Genomic DNA, 15500 nt, shown 5'->3' with positions numbered 1-15500 from the left:
ATTCAGTAGAGCGCAGATTGCTCTGGAAATAGTTAAACTGAGTTTCCCATGGTAGAAGGAGAGTAACAGGAGAGCAGTAGCTAATCTGCACAACAGGATTTTTGGACAAGCTCTTTGTCCTTTCAGTGTTTGTGGGTAGAGTATACACTGTTGTTTGTTTTTTCACAAGACTCGCTGAAATGATTGTTCCCCAGGCAGGAGTGTCTGAGTTGTGTGACAGGTTCCCACGTGTGCAGTGGAAGGGGTAGCAGTAGATGTGGTGTCTGTGTCTGTTGCAGCAGAAAGGGATAGAGTCAAGCATCTTCACTTACAGCCTGTGTTGACAAGGAGGAATCAGTGAATATCTATCATATGTAACTTCTTAGCATTAGATAAACACGCCAAAAATGCTGTTTCACTGACATTTTGTTGTATGAACACTTTGAAGGTCTCTGGCTCATCCAGACAGAACACTCCTTGTCATGACCTCTCTCTAAAGTGCCAAGAGACCTTTTTTGTGTAGCTTAAAAGCACAGTGTCATCTCTGCTTGGTTATTGCCAGCATCAAATGACTTGAAACCATTGCATAAGCTTTTTCAGAATTAGTGGTGATCTCATCATTAAGGCCTGTCAAGAGACATCCTTTAATATTTTGAAAACTGTTGAATCATCTGGACTTGTTCTTCTAATAAATGAAGAGATTATTTGACCTAAGTAAAACCCTGATGACTAACATCAGGGAGACAATACTACATCTCTTTAGCAGTGCTTAGATATCCATCCATGTTTTGAAATTGTCAAGACAAGAAAAGCTGAAATCAAATAAGAATGCTTTTCAAGATGGATAGCAAGATATTTAATCTATTTCTGGGACACCATTAATTGCAAGAGGTAAATTAATGGCTGTGTGAGGCTTTTTAACGAGGGAGAGGGTCATACAGTTCCTGTCCAATTTTTCAGATGATGGAGAGGAAGCCAGCTAGTGCACTGATGAGGTTTGGCTTTTGCTGCTCTAAGTAATTCTGGCCAGATCAGGACAGAAAATCCAGCTCATGACAGTAAAAAGTGTAAGTTCATTATACTTCTTTCTGTCAACTAGTTGAGTAATCTCAATAGTTTTTATGTATTGTTTGGCTGTGTTTTGTGTGTGCTACCTCAGATTTCTGTAAAACAGCATCACGAGGACCAGCTGCTTTAAACTTGACATTCTGCAGGTAGGAATCATACACAAAGGCAAGTTCAAAAGAACAGCACTGCAGTGAATGGCTAATTCATACAGCTGTTCCAACCTTCAAGTGAGGCATGAATCTCTCTGCTATAGCACAGCTGTGCTGACACACTCAGAAAGCTTCGTATTTATCACCATTCCTTGTGATAATGGGATTGCTGGTCCTGTTGTTCCCAGGCCTGGGTGTTGAGCTCTGAGCTCTGCCCTTGGAGCCTTAGTGCAGGGACACATAAAGGGTAGTCCTGCTGTTGAGAAACATAAGCAGAGAATGCGCAGTGCATGCATTGTCAGTATCTTTCATACTGATTGCAGTGTCTTTATGAATTACTGTGATTGCAGAGTCATTTCTATTTGTGAAATTGTTTCTCTGTAAAACATCATCTAAAAGGGGTATTGACGATTTTTTGTTTGAAGTAGTGGCTTAGTTACAGACACCTTGCTGCCATCAGAAAGGGAAACTGTCAGTGATACTGGAAAGTAACAAACTCAGTTCTGACCAAAGGAAATATTGCACTCAGCACACAAATTAGTGTGTGGAATGTACATCTACAGTACATCATTGAGGTTAAAAATGTGTAGGGTCAAAACTAATCTGACATTTATGTGGCAGTTACATAGACAAACCTTGCAAGTGAAAACAAACTTCTGGACAGCTTCCTTGAGATCAAGGTATCCATAAGTATAAACAATAAGAAGGACTACTTTTCCTTATTCCTATTTTGCAAATTTGTCTTCCAAGCTAGTCTTTGAAATACCTGGGACTAGACTGTACAGATTATAGGAACTGATGTGTATGAGTTTTAGGCCAAATTCAGAATGAGTTTCTTATGTCCTATATTTTTGAAATGTTTTAAATAGCTATGATTCTTGTCAGATCACAAAGCAATTACAAATATCTCATTAAAAACAAGATTTTTGATTCAGATTATTTCACCGGTGATAAAATATTTGGTAGAAATGTATTCTGCATTGCAGATAAATGCTAAAAATAAATGAAAAGTTTTGATAAGATGAAGAAAAAATGTAACTCAAGGGGGGTTTTCCCCCCTTTTTTTGTGAAATGCTCAAGAACTATAACATAGAGTATGCCTGTAACTATAACAGAGAGTGGACCTGGTTGTTATTTGCATGGATCAGGCTATGACACGTCTTCAACTTGTTCTCCCACCATGTTCAGTTTAAACCAAGCCCAGTGTTAGCTCATTTTGGACAGAAATCTATGTGCTGTTGTGTTTGTCTAAACCTTTGTCCTTGTTGAGAAACTGAGGAGAGGTTACAGGCCTGTGCCAGTGCTCAACCCTTGCTCCACAGGAGTGTGATTTGGAAGTGGGCAGCTTCTGTGCTGGTCACAAACACCGAAGTATTTCCAAGGCAATTGCTACCTCTCCTAAATGATTAGGCTTCTCCATGGGGTTTCTGGGGGAAAAAGGTAATATTTAGATCCTTATAGGTTTATTAGTCAGTTTTTAAAAAGTTCATTTGCTTCATGTATTTGGAAACTGCAGTTTATGAACAGAAGGTCACATCTGTAGCTGAAGGTCAAATTACTGATACTGTATATGGGAGTTGTTATCCATTCAATCATCAAGTGCCAGTAAATTAATGATACCAGTGTGCCACTGTTACAGCATGTTATCTTTTGGCTGTATAAAACCAGGAAGACAATAGAAGATCTGAAAAGCAATAGAAGATCTGAAAATAAGCTGTTTAAAACAATACAGGCGTTGTAGTTTTGTGCATCTTTTTGCATTGGTGTGTCTGGCTTATGCTTTTTCACCTATGTGCTGGAGTTTCTTGGCTTGAGTTCTGTGCCCTTTTTTGTTGTGGTGTCAGATACTGATCTCTCAGACAGGCATGACTGATCTGATGTGCTATCACAGTTTATAAATAGCCCTAGAAAATTCGGGTGTGCTCCAAGTGAGGGCTGAGCTCTGTGTGTTGGAATTGCAGTGGTGGACCCCAGGACTGGCATGGGAAGGGGTGCTGCTGCCAGGACCCGAGGTGTGTTCAGAGGGTTTCATGGTCTCAGGCTTGGAATAGTAGGTAAGGGAATGGGAAAGCATAAAATGGGATGAATGCATTTTAACTGATGTTTTCTGGTTTTTTGTTTCCTTACTTAAAAATGCACTCAGTGTGTCTTGATTAGATTCTTTGCTACCTCCTTGACTTTTATTATTTCAAAGTTCCAGTGGTTTGACATGTTTAAAGATTTTTGTATACAAGCTGCTTGAAGTACACAATGCAAACAGAGAAAAGAGAAGCCTTTTCATAGAAGGGTCCAAACAGAATACATTTAGATGCCAAAGGCACCTTTGTGTAACAGCTGTTACTTAAGAAAGACATTTTTTATTATAATCCACTGGAGAGAAACTAATGCTATTGAAAAGTTACTATTCTGTGCAGATATATGATATTATCATGTCACTCCTCTTTTAGCATATGGTCGTTGTGCACAGTGCTTTATTGCCGTCTATGTCTTCTTGTCCCACTACTTTGCTTCATATCCTGTTTTTCCTTCTCAATGATGAAGTCAAAATTTATACTGCTAAAACTAGAAATTCTCTTTTTTTGTATGTTGGAGGAAAAATTTGTGGTTGGAATTGTTTTCATCCAAGCTGCTTTCTGCTTTCTTGCAATTTCTTGGATACTACAGTTGAAAGGATATTGGCCATGTATTAGTGCATATGTGGCTGGAAAGAATATGTGGAAGTGAAAGTCAAAAGCTGGTATTTTCTTGCCTTCTGTTTTTTAAGGCAGAAACTAAATATAGTGAATGTTAAACAGATGGCTATGTTGTCGCATAATAAATATTTGAAGAAAATTAAATTATGTCCTGTCTGTTCACTGATGACAACTTCAGCCCCCATAGTAACAGCAGTAATAATAATAGGAAGACTTACAGTGTATTTATTTTTTAATTCTAAAAATAAGCTACCTGGCAAGTTTATTTCAGGAGATATTTTTTTAATGTGGGAAAGATAAGTGATGTATCTGAGGTTATCCAGCATGTCAGAGAGCCTCTTGAAAGAGCATGCAGGGTCCCCTTGACTTCTAGACAGTGTGTTTCCATTTTAAACCATGCTGACTTGCAAATACTTACTCGAGTACTTCCTACAGAACTTTGGGCTTTGATGTGGGTTTTTTTCCCTAATTCCAACCTAATTGTTCATAAATGTTACATTGCCAAGAGGAGATCATAAAACAGACTTGCATTCCTGTCCAGTGCACTTGAGCAAAAACCCCTGCGCTGCAGATCCTCCTGAGAGTTTTGTTGTGAAGAGACTGTGGTGGATGCCAGAGAGATGACGAAGACTGAGCTGAAATGAGGGGTTTTATTTATACAGCTGAGTTTCATCTTGTGATATTAATAGCATACAGGCATTTCTTTTGGAGAGAGGGGATGGATACTGTATTTAGCAGAGGTCGGTGTGCTGCTCTTTCTTCCATGCGCCAGAAAATCCCATTGCCTTTAACTGTTCACGTGCATTACCTATCTTTACTGGGAGGAGTCTTCTGTAAATCATTCTGATGTTGAAGGTTTGAAAGCTCTGTTACAGATACAAGATGAGGACAAGAACTGTAATATTTCACTGAAAGGTGGGAAGGCTGGACAGCAGATCAGGTTCATGGCAGCAACAAAGTTCATCTGGTCCTTGGTCTTCCTCCTTTTCTCAGGATTCTGCAGATGTGCTAGAGAGCAGATTGAGGAGTTTATGAATTGTCTCAATTACCCATTTCCTGCTAACTTCTACTGATACATTTCCATCCTATGCAAGTAATTATATCACATAATAGAAGTAGAACTGGTACTTATAGCATGATAATTTGCATGATGGGAGTATTTGCTGCTGTATTGCAGCAGAGCGTATAATCTGGAGGGTGAGTGGGATGGTTTTTGGATTTGGGGGCGGGTTTTTTCCAGTTGGTGGGGAAACACGGCCTGGAATTCTTCACTGCCTCTGTAAAAATTTGTCATCTGCCCCAGCTTAAAGATATATTAATAGTATCCTGATCTCTTACATGCATGGTTTGTCCTGTTGCCTGGAGACAAACATAAAGTGATTAGAAAGATATAATTAATATGAAGTGAACAAAATAGGTTATAAAAGTACCCAGTTATATGTTTTTCCTATGTGCTTACTATACATGTTGGTACTTGACTCTTTTGCTTGCTTGTTGCAGATTGTGCTTTGCTGTAATGCTGCATTAGGCTTTTCACTAAGCTGCAAGTGGAACCTGTGTGATATTTTGTGCCAGCTCTGCTCTGTGGTTTCTTCCCTCTTCTTTGAAATATACCCTTATCAGTTTTTCTCACATCATTTCTGAGGTACCCTTCTGTGGTCTGTTACCTTTGTGTGTCTGATCAAATGCTGTTGTGTCTCCTGAACTTTTTTCATTATGCAATAGTATTTTTAGTTTCTGTGTACTGCATTACTCCTCTTTGTAAATATATGCACTGTGTCACGTAAAAGAGTGATAAAAACACTAAGAAAGCCCCTTGTTTTTTAACATCTCCCCAGGGTCTTGCGGTGGATTTGTCAGGGCTCTGGGGAGATGTCCCTTTCTAACCCAGCTTTTGGTTTAGCTGTTTGCTTTTCCATCATTTCCTGCAGCATTTCCAATTTTCTTCATAAAAACATATACTCACTTCTGATACTGCTCTTAGCTGTTTGTGCATGCTTTTTTCAAGTGTAGATGAAAATGTCTGTGGCGTGCTTGCTTTTTTTTCAGTTACTTCTTTATTTCTTGAAGTCTGCATTCTAACTGAAGGTGGGATTTTTCTCTTTCCAGCTGTCCTAGTGCAGCACTGCATCATACTGTAGTTTTGAGAGTGAAGAAACTAAAGCAAGTTTTTAGTTCTCCTGATTTAACAACTAGCTGCTGGAGGTGGACTGCAGTGATAGTTCCTAGTTTCCTTCAGTTGTGAAATGAGCTGTTCCCTAAAACCCTGCTTGTGTCGGCCTTTGGTATGAACTGGCATGAATTTAGGAGAAGGAGGAATGAAAACAGTGATATTGGCTGCCTAAATGCAGGATAGTAAAAAAAGAAAATATTTTAGAGGATGCGTGTTGTTCGACCACCACTATTACTGTGAAGGAGCTTTAGGCACAGGCATCATACATGTGTTATTTGGTGATAAGGGAGAGGACAGGAGCATTGTTTTGTGGTCAATGAGCTGTAACTATGATTAGAAAATTGGATCTAGGCCTCTTGCTCTGCTTTGCATGTGAACTTTGGTAGTTCATTGCTGTCTCAGTTCTGTTTGTGTAAAATTCTGATAATACTTCTGATCTACTTGTTTACTCTATCCATGTCTTTTAAAAAGGCATCTCTTTCGTTAGGCATACAGGAATCTGATTACAGATACTGTTAGAATCCTAGAATGGTTTTGGTTGGAACACATCTTATCTAGTTTCTAGCCCTCCTGCCATGGCCAGGGACACCTTTCCACTAGCCCAGGTTGCTCAAAGCCAATCCAGCCTGGCTTGAACACTTCCAGGATGGGGCATCTGCAGCTTCTCTGGGTGATGTCTTGCTGTGCCCCTCCACCCTCATAGTAAAGAATTTCTTCCAAAATTAAACCTGCCCTCTTTCAGTTTAGCCATTCCTCCAAGTCCTATTATTACATGCCCTTGTAAAAAGGGCAGCTGTGTGTTTGGGTAGATACATAATATGCAATAATCCTAACCTTGGCTAAAGCCTTTTGGTGTGTGCTGTAATGCAAATAGAAGTGAGAATATAGTTCAAACAAATGATATGAAGTTTTCTCAACAATTTGGTCACAAAATACTGTTTCCTGTGTTTATAGTAGGTGACATTTTAGTGTTATAAATACTGTGTGATGGCTTTCAGATGTCATATATCCATGCACAAATACATTAAAGAAAGATTGCTGTCTGTCATTTCATTACTTTGTTTCTTTGATATCATTATCCTTTTATTTCAACAGCCAGTCTCCTTTCTGGCTTACTTTGAGGCATAGAATGAGAAATAAAAAAGGAGAAGAGAATGCTGTATCCAGTCACAGAAATGGTATGTGTAATACAGTGTTCTGTTCTTAGTACCTAATCGGTTGTTTTAGAGGGAGTGATAGAATTTTTATTTTTTGTGTTGTGGAAAATTGATCCGTGGAAGAAACCGACCAAGAAATTGGTCCAGTCTGAACTCAGATCATGTAGGACTGTTGCAGTCTTTCTCTCTACTGTGTTGTGGAACAATGGGCTGCTGCAGATATTTTTGCACACCATATTTGAAGAGAGATGAGGGCCAACAGAAAGTAGCTCAGGAGAAAGTAATAGCAAAGAAAACATTACCTACCAGGAGAGAATAGAACAATCAGGATTATTCAGGCTGGAGAAGTTACAATAATTTAAAAAATTTTAAATGTGCTGCAAAGAGAAAAAAAAAATCTCTTCTATGTTCACACAGCTCAGAAGTAAGGGGTGTAAACTGTATAATTAGAATTCAGGAAAAGCTTTCCAACAGTGCAGACAGTAAGCAGTAGACTGGATTGCCTGGAAACCAGGCGTGCACTGTCCTGGAGGATACTAGCAGAGATAACAGGCAAATGTGTTGGAAATGCTTTAGATGTCACTGATTCCAAGCCTGTTTGTGATTTCAAGGGTACTGAAACTGTTTATGTATAGTTTCCCTTCAATTTTAGCTGTATTCTTTGCCCTGATAATTTTCATTGAATTTTCTTGAGGATTTTTCTTTCTGCTAAATATTGCTTCAGTCAAGCTGGACTTAAATACATTAAAGGTGAAGGTATATGTTTAGAAAGTGTATTCTAGAAAATGCTAATGTATATAATGTTATTTTTTTCCCCTGAACATCTTGTTTACTTTTTTTACAGTGCTGATCACATGACTATTTTCACTGACAGACAACATAAATTCTTACAGAGTAACGACAAGAAATTTATAGCTCACAATTGAAGACCTCTCTTTCTGGTTTTCATTTCTTTCTTATTTTCTTTGTTGCTATGGTCCTAGACTGCTCAAGAGTTCTCTCTGTTAGAATTTCTTTAAATAATACACATTATTCTGTGTATTCAACCCACCTCACTCAAAGTTGTGTCCAGATGAAATTTTATTTCAGTTTTTGCTTTCTTATGCAATTATTTAATAACAGTCTGAAAAAAACAAAGTTCCAATAAACAATGTGTTCTTGTACTCCTTTACTCCATCAAGTTTTTTTCCAATCCTTGAATGAATTTGGCTCCTTAACAGATCTGCCTTGTGTTCTATTCATCTTGTCCCCTCCACTATGGAGAAATCTTCAGTGATTGTTCACATGGTCTTAAGGATTCTCCTTCTGTGTTTTTCTGAGAAGTCTGGGGTTTTGCAGGCTGCCCAGTCACAGGATTTCAGGCTTCCTTTCTGATGCTAAGGTGATGCTTACAAGTAGGAATTCAGTACAGGACCTGATGGACATATTCTGTGGTGTAAGTTCTCACACAGTCCCGCTCCTCTGTCCCTGCAGAATCTGTGCAGAGGGCCATTACAAGTGTTTGTGCAGGTGCACAATGCTTTGAATCTAAAATAGGACAAGAACCTGGCTCACCACAGGGCAGTGGTGGCACGACAAAGGCAACATGCAGCTGGTTAATGTGTGGGGAAGGGACAAGAAGGGAGGCAGCTGCTGCCTTCTAACAGCACTGCTGGCATAGCTGTGGATCCTAACTGCCTTAAGAGACATCAGATTGTGTTTTGGTCTTTTGCATTACATAATTTAGGCTGAGCACAGGAAATTCTCAACAGGAAGTCACAGAAATGTAAGCGTAGTACTGCTTAAAAATACTCTGTTTAGGCACATGGAGTCCTTGTGTTGTTGTATCTTACCCAAAAATAAGTTTTTACACCTTTATTAGAGGCTGGGGTCTTTCCAAACTTGCAAGATGCCGAATGTTAGAAGTGAATCAACTATGAAGACACTAACAGGTGAACTAGAGATAGTAGAACTAATCAGGAAATATCAAATAAAGTACTTCCCCCCTGTGGGGAGGCACTGGGGAGAATTCAGTGAAAAAGGTTTGACTAGAAATGTGTTTGTGTGTGCTCCAGAGAAGGAGTGAAGCTGGAAAAACACTAGTGTTTTCAAGCACCAGAAACATTTGGAGTGAGTAGCTGTGCAGCAGATAAATCAGTTTATAGACGTGTCATGGTAGCAAAAGGTAAATTAATATGGTTTTGAGTTACAAAAATTAAAGAGAAGTTCCTTCTTGAACAGCTGTGAGAGTTAATTTGAAAGTTGTACAGGCCCAGACTTCTTGGTTTTAGAAGATATAAATGAACTGAAGAGATTGGAGGGACAAAATGGCCAAGGAGTACAGACCAAGGGACCCACAGGCACACGTGCCTTCTTGGGCTGTATGATAACCAGAGGTGTAGCTGAGAGACCTGATAAGAGCCTACAAATATTTGAAATGCACATACTTGAAAGATAGAAACTAATTAAATGAGTAGAGTGAGAAGGGGCATAACTAGAAACAAGGGAATGAGGTTATAAAATATATTAAAGTATGAGATAGTCTGCCCAAAGGAAAGACTGGAAGAACAAATATATAAAAACAAATATATAATACAGAAGACTGGTAGAAATACTCAGGAAATAATCTAACATCAAAGAGTCAGTTTTCTAATGAAAATGGATTAAATAATTTGGAAATCTTTTACCCACTTAATTTATGTTTGCTTTTGAGGTACTAGGGCAAGTTGGCAGCCTCTCTTAACTCTTTAATATTGCCTCCCTAATGCTTCCTGCTGATTCAAATCTACATTATTGCATACCAATCTTAGATACCGCCTTTCCTCAGGAAAAAAGTGTTTTAAAAAGGAATAGCTGGGCAAACAGTATGAAAAGGTATAAGGGGAGAAGAAAGGTGATTATGTTTCAGAAATGTTTTTTCATGAGTGGTGTCTTGCTACATTTTGCTTAAAAGCTGTAGCTGCAGTTAAATGGGAGCAAACTAATACCAGATACAGAGGTCTAGTTGCACTGGTTTGTTCATGTTTGCATTTAGTGGGGAAGGTTAAGGGAGCTCCCAGACCGTGGATTACTATTTATTTTATGTGTGGCCAGCCTGCACAGGATGGGATGGTGTCAACAGGACTGAAACCTTTTTAATGTAGAGGAAAGCAGCAGAGAACTTTTTGTTAATGAAATAAAGTGCATCTTAAAATTCCATTCAGAAAGTCAGTTTGACTGCATCTGAACACATGGGGAGCAGCCCTAAGCTGCGCTGTTTGGCTGGTGCCATAGGGTAAATAGTAAAATGTGTTCAGGTTCACTGCTCCCCTCAGGAACTCCTTCTCTGGGTAGGTGCCAAGTGCCTGCTGGGCTCTGCTGTGGTGGAGATGGACAGTGAGGAGTCATCACATGGAGCTGCTGCCCCAGATCCCAGCTTGGTGGAGAAAGGACTTGCCTGTGCTTGGCATTTGCTGGGTAATTCCTGTAGTCTGGAAGGCAGCCCTGGAATTAATTTGAGGAGATTATTTAAAGAATTTGGAAAGTGTACCGATCTGGGGATGTCCCTTTGCAAAGCAAAGAACCCTGAATCTTTGTTTTCAAACACAACTGTAAGACAGAAATTTATATTTCCATTTAATTTCTATATGTGCTCTCTCCATGATCAGGATCGTGCTCAGTTGGTCAGAGCACGGTGCTGGTAACCCCGAGGCTGTGGGTTTGATCCCTGTGCAGGCCATTCCTTTCAGAGCTGGACTCACCCATCCTTGTGATCTCTTCTGACTCACAATATTCTGTGATTCTGCTGTTATGCAGTCCACACAAGAACTCAAGTTGCTGTCTGGGCTCTGGTATTGAGGACTTCCTATGGGGGCGTGCTTGAACTTTCTCATTATGAAGAAATATATTTATGTGTAATTTAAAGCGAAGTTCTCTGGCAGTTATAGTCAAGGAAATTAGAACTCTCTTGCCTGGTGGACTGTCAACTCTTAAAACAAACCAAGGTGTTCTTAGCATCTTCTTTCTCTTCCTGCTTTTCTTTCTATATACTTGGGGATTGGTTTCAGTGATTGAGAAATACTGCATTTGCTTTCACTTGACATGTTGTTAGGGAGACACAATAGTGTGTGCACTGTGGTGTTGAATATTTTCTGTTAGAACAAAGCGGTTGGTTGCACAGCCTGTGTGCAATGCTCTTCATATGTGTATAAAATAAAGTACTCTTTGATCTTTCTTTCCTGTGTATCTCTAATCTAAACCCATTCTGGGTTTTTTTTTCCCCAGCTGGAGGGTGTGCTTGTGAGCCAGGCATTGTTGACTTTGTGTTGGCTTCTGAACAAAGGCACTGCTGAAAAGGTGAGTGCTTAACTTCCATCCTCTTTGATGCAGATTTATGTTCAGAGGAACTGATAAATTCAGACTTGCCAAACCTGTCACATTAAACCATATCTGGGTTTGCAATGGAGAAAGTCTAATCTACCAGCTCATAAAATTGTGAGCGTCAGCCATCAGAACTCCGTGAGACTTGGGTTTAATGTAGATTGTGTGGCATTCTGCAGCACTGGAGACCAGAGGAGCAGAAAGGTAGGCATGTTTCATCTCTTGAACAGATCTGAATTCAGCTAGAGAAATCTGAGACCCTGAAAATAAGTGATAGAAATACAATACCCAGCCTGTAATCTACACAGGAAGGGATAGCTGGGGGACTGCATGACTACCTGTGTCCTATGTAGTTGTGTGAATTTCTCATAAAATTTTATGTTTACCACATCAGTTGTCTTCTGAAGGGAGCTGAGGTACCTGAGCATTAACTGAACAGACTTTTATCAAATCAACAAAACTGTTTATAAGATGGGGAGTAAATTTAATGGCATTGCTTTGCTGTGAGTACTTATCAGAAGTTTTTCAAAACCTTCCCGTTGAGTCAGTGAAATACTGAGTGTGACAGGCATGTTAAAGTGCAGTGACTAAGGGGAGTGTCAAACTTAGTTTATAGGAAATAAACAAAACTTTGTTTGTAGGAAGTTATTAGTACTCTAAAGAAGTGTAGATGAAAGTAAATGTGATATTGTAATGTCTATATTCGTCTGTTTTCCATGAGACTGCATTAAACATCAACCTGCTAAATTTCAGGGTGTATCTTCGAAACCATGAAAGGCAAGGCAAGATTCTCCTTGTTTTGTGTATAGATAAATTTGTCTGGTAAAGCAAGATCTTGTCTGTGATTCTCTTGTTCTGTGAGTTTAATGAGGAGAATCTATCTGACCAAGGACTCTTACAGTCTCCTAACTAAAGGACCCTAAAATCAGTAGTCTACTGCATACAGCTCCAGAAGTACTTCTGTGTGTCAGAAATGTGTCTGTGGCTAATATTGGACACAACAGTATGCATTGAATTTAAAATTCCATTTGATTTGGTATGTTTCCTCTGTCGGGAAGTGGCGAGATGCAATCATGAGGAATACAGTATGAAGAAAGATTAGCAAGCAAGCAAGAATAAGTTTAATTTAGGAGGTGGCAGGTAGATGTAAGGATCCATCCTGGAAGAAGTTACAGTTATGAAACTGTAATTTTATTAAATAATCATAAAGAATAATTCTCTGTACCTGGGGGGGTTGTAGAGAGTAATCGTTTCTAATAAGGTTGAGTTCAGCAATTACCAGGATACTCTTGAGGCTAAGCATTTTTAGTCTTTCTATCATTAGTGGCTAAAGCACGTGAGACTTAGTGATACAACTGAGCTGAGTTGGAAATAGCATTTTGGGTTTTTTTCTTCTAAAGCTTCCTGTTGTAGACAAGGTAAAAGCAAATAAATCTTATATGTTGATAACTGTAAGGGCAGTTACTAATGAGCCATGTGTTTTTGTGCTTGTCCTCTAGAAAACATGGATTCCTTAAAAAGAGGCAAACCTCTCCCCATCCCAAGCAAACTCCCTGAACTTTATTTCCTAATGTGGTGCTTTTATAAAATACAGTCTAAGGAATCTGCATCAAGTTGCTTCTTTCCTCTTGTCATTTCTCTCACCCTGCCAAATGAGTTACTCTTTGCCCTCTGCCATATCCATGTAACTGGCTGAACTGTAGACATGCAGTGACTTTGTGCAGCTACAAAAGCAATATATAATGCACAAGCCATTTTTTAAAAATCAGACAGCCTGATGAGACCAGAGATACAAACATCACTGGATTTAGCGATGCAGCTTTAGGTATCAAAAGAAGCTGATTGCTCATCCCTCCTGTTTGGTGGTATCTGTTTCTTTGTGCTTTGATTTGTGATGCAGGAAGGCTTGAATGTCTTTTTTGATACACATAGAAATTCTAGAGGGATCTTTGGAGTCCTTAATTAACATACTGCATTTTCACTTCCTTTTCTGTCCCAAGAGAACTGATGATCTGGAAGTGGTTGTAAGTACATGGGTTTACTGCAGGAAAGCTTTCTAAGATCCCTTTTGAGATCCTCATTCACACCAGAAATTCAGGTGCAGGACAAAGTTTTGCACCTCTGTGTTGGAAATACCAGATTTGAGCATGGAGTTCTGTTCTGCTCAGAGCTCTGGGCATGTAGGGCTGTGTTATCAGCACCTGCCTGGTGCAGACCCTTCCTGCTGAGGAATCTTTTTCAGGCAGACACCTCCCTCTCCAGTAAGCAGCAGTAAAGTATCCTTGTGATTCCTTGCAGATGTGCTGTCCATTGTGGACTCGAGTGTATGAGAGTGGATATTGCAGAGAGTTTGGTGTCTCTCCCAAGCTGGCAGGATTGTTCCCAGCTGTCAGTGACTCACAGTAGCTGAGTTGCTGTCTCAGAGTTCAAGTTAATGGAATCTACAGTTCAGCTTCTCTGGATTTGTTTGGCAGAGATGAAATTTCCCATGAACTAGCAAGAGCAGGAGGGAGATTCCACATAATAATAGCTTTGAATAGGTGTTGGGTCTGAAAAATTGCTAAGAAGTGCTGTCCTTACTTCCTCAGCGCTTCCTTGGGAATAACTCCTTGCCAGCAGTCATGCTTTCAGGTGTTTCCTTTTGTTTTGTCTAGCTTCTTACACTGTACTTGTTGCAGACAATCTCCAATTTCCAGAACTCCATTAAATAGGTGATAAATGTATGCCACATGATTGTCATCTTATTCTTTCTCTGAATGGATGGCAAACTTCATTTGGATTTAGAGGTTCTGTTTTCTCAGCAGGGTAACTACTTTATTTATGCCAAAGAAAAAGGGCACAAATGTCATCAATGCAATTCATTCATAGAAATAATGTATTTACTGATTGAAAAGTTACATTTTATCCTGTCTTCTTTCTACTTGACATTTTTACCAAGCAAGTTATCTTATGGTAATATGACAGGATCTTTGAAATAACTGGGGTGTACCACATACAGTGGGGACTTGGTTTTGCATGTTGATTTTGACAGTTGTTCTGGTAGTGTGTGATTCCTCTGGAGAGCCTGCTGGACTGTGGTAGAGCTGTGTTTGGATGTAAGCAGTATTGAGTGCTGGCTCCTGAGCAGCACTGATTCTTCCAGAATCAGTAGAAACCTTTGAATTTTGTATATTTTCTTTGAAGACAACTGTTAGGTGACTGAGAATCACTGTCAGTTTCCAAAATAAACAAGTCTTCTGAGGCTTGTTTGCCTTCTTGTTGCTCTGTTACAGAGTATCAGAATATTGGAAGCAAGTTCAGTATGAACACTTGTATTCTGTTATATTGCACTATTATACTATATACACTATTTACTGCATGTGAACCTTGAGCATGTGTATGAAGAGTGTTTTCTAGTTCAGAGTGCTGCTAGAAAATGCATGAAAGTCCAAGAAAATAGCAGGTGTTTGCTATTCAATGTTGTGGCTTTTCTATTGTTATTAATCTATTAGAAAGAAGCTCCAAGAACCCAGAGTAAGATGATGACATTCAGTTCACTAATCAGTAAGCAAAGAAGGGAAGAAGTAATAGATACAGTTTTATTTTATGGTTATACTAAGCAAGAACAGCCCAAGAAGATTAAATGTGTATGTATTTCAGACTTCAGGTGCATTTTTCCACTAAGCAGGATTGCCTTCTTCTCTCCAACTCTGTATTTGCTTCCTTTGTCTACCCTTTTATAAGCAATAATCCTGCATTTTGAGTGGAATCCCAGTTAGTGAAACTCCTCTGTTTCTGTGTAGCACAGGTTTGCCACATTGAGTTTATAGGCCAGGTATTTGTAGTGAGGTTAAGGACCCTTTTGGGGTACTTTTCTCCCTTAATACAAACTACTTGTTTTATTGTGTGGTAGAAACGGATTTTATTTTTGTTACATCCAGCATCACAGGGAAATACTGAAATA

The 15500-nt window shown here is 39.3% G+C and overlaps 1 protein-coding gene across 3 annotated transcripts in view; it reads left to right on the top strand.

The window, feature by feature from the left end:
• Positions 1-15500, top strand: part of NDST2 (N-deacetylase and N-sulfotransferase 2) — a 127707-nt gene that overhangs the window by 16098 nt on the left and 96109 nt on the right. For 2 of the 3 annotated variants that reach the window (XM_063405858.1, XM_063405857.1), the window contains exon 2: positions 11462-11533. The exons of the other annotated variant lie outside the window; for it this stretch is intronic. The gene's annotated coding sequence lies outside the window, so the exon portion shown is untranslated. The remainder of the gene's footprint in view (positions 1-11461; positions 11534-15500) is intronic. 3 annotated transcript variants of the gene reach the window in all.

This window comes from Prinia subflava, chromosome 9 (assembly GCF_021018805.1).
Source record: "Prinia subflava isolate CZ2003 ecotype Zambia chromosome 9, Cam_Psub_1.2, whole genome shotgun sequence".
In the NCBI taxonomy this organism is placed as follows: Eukaryota; Metazoa; Chordata; class Aves; order Passeriformes; family Cisticolidae; genus Prinia; species Prinia subflava.
This window is presented reverse-complemented; position numbering and strand designations above follow the sequence as displayed.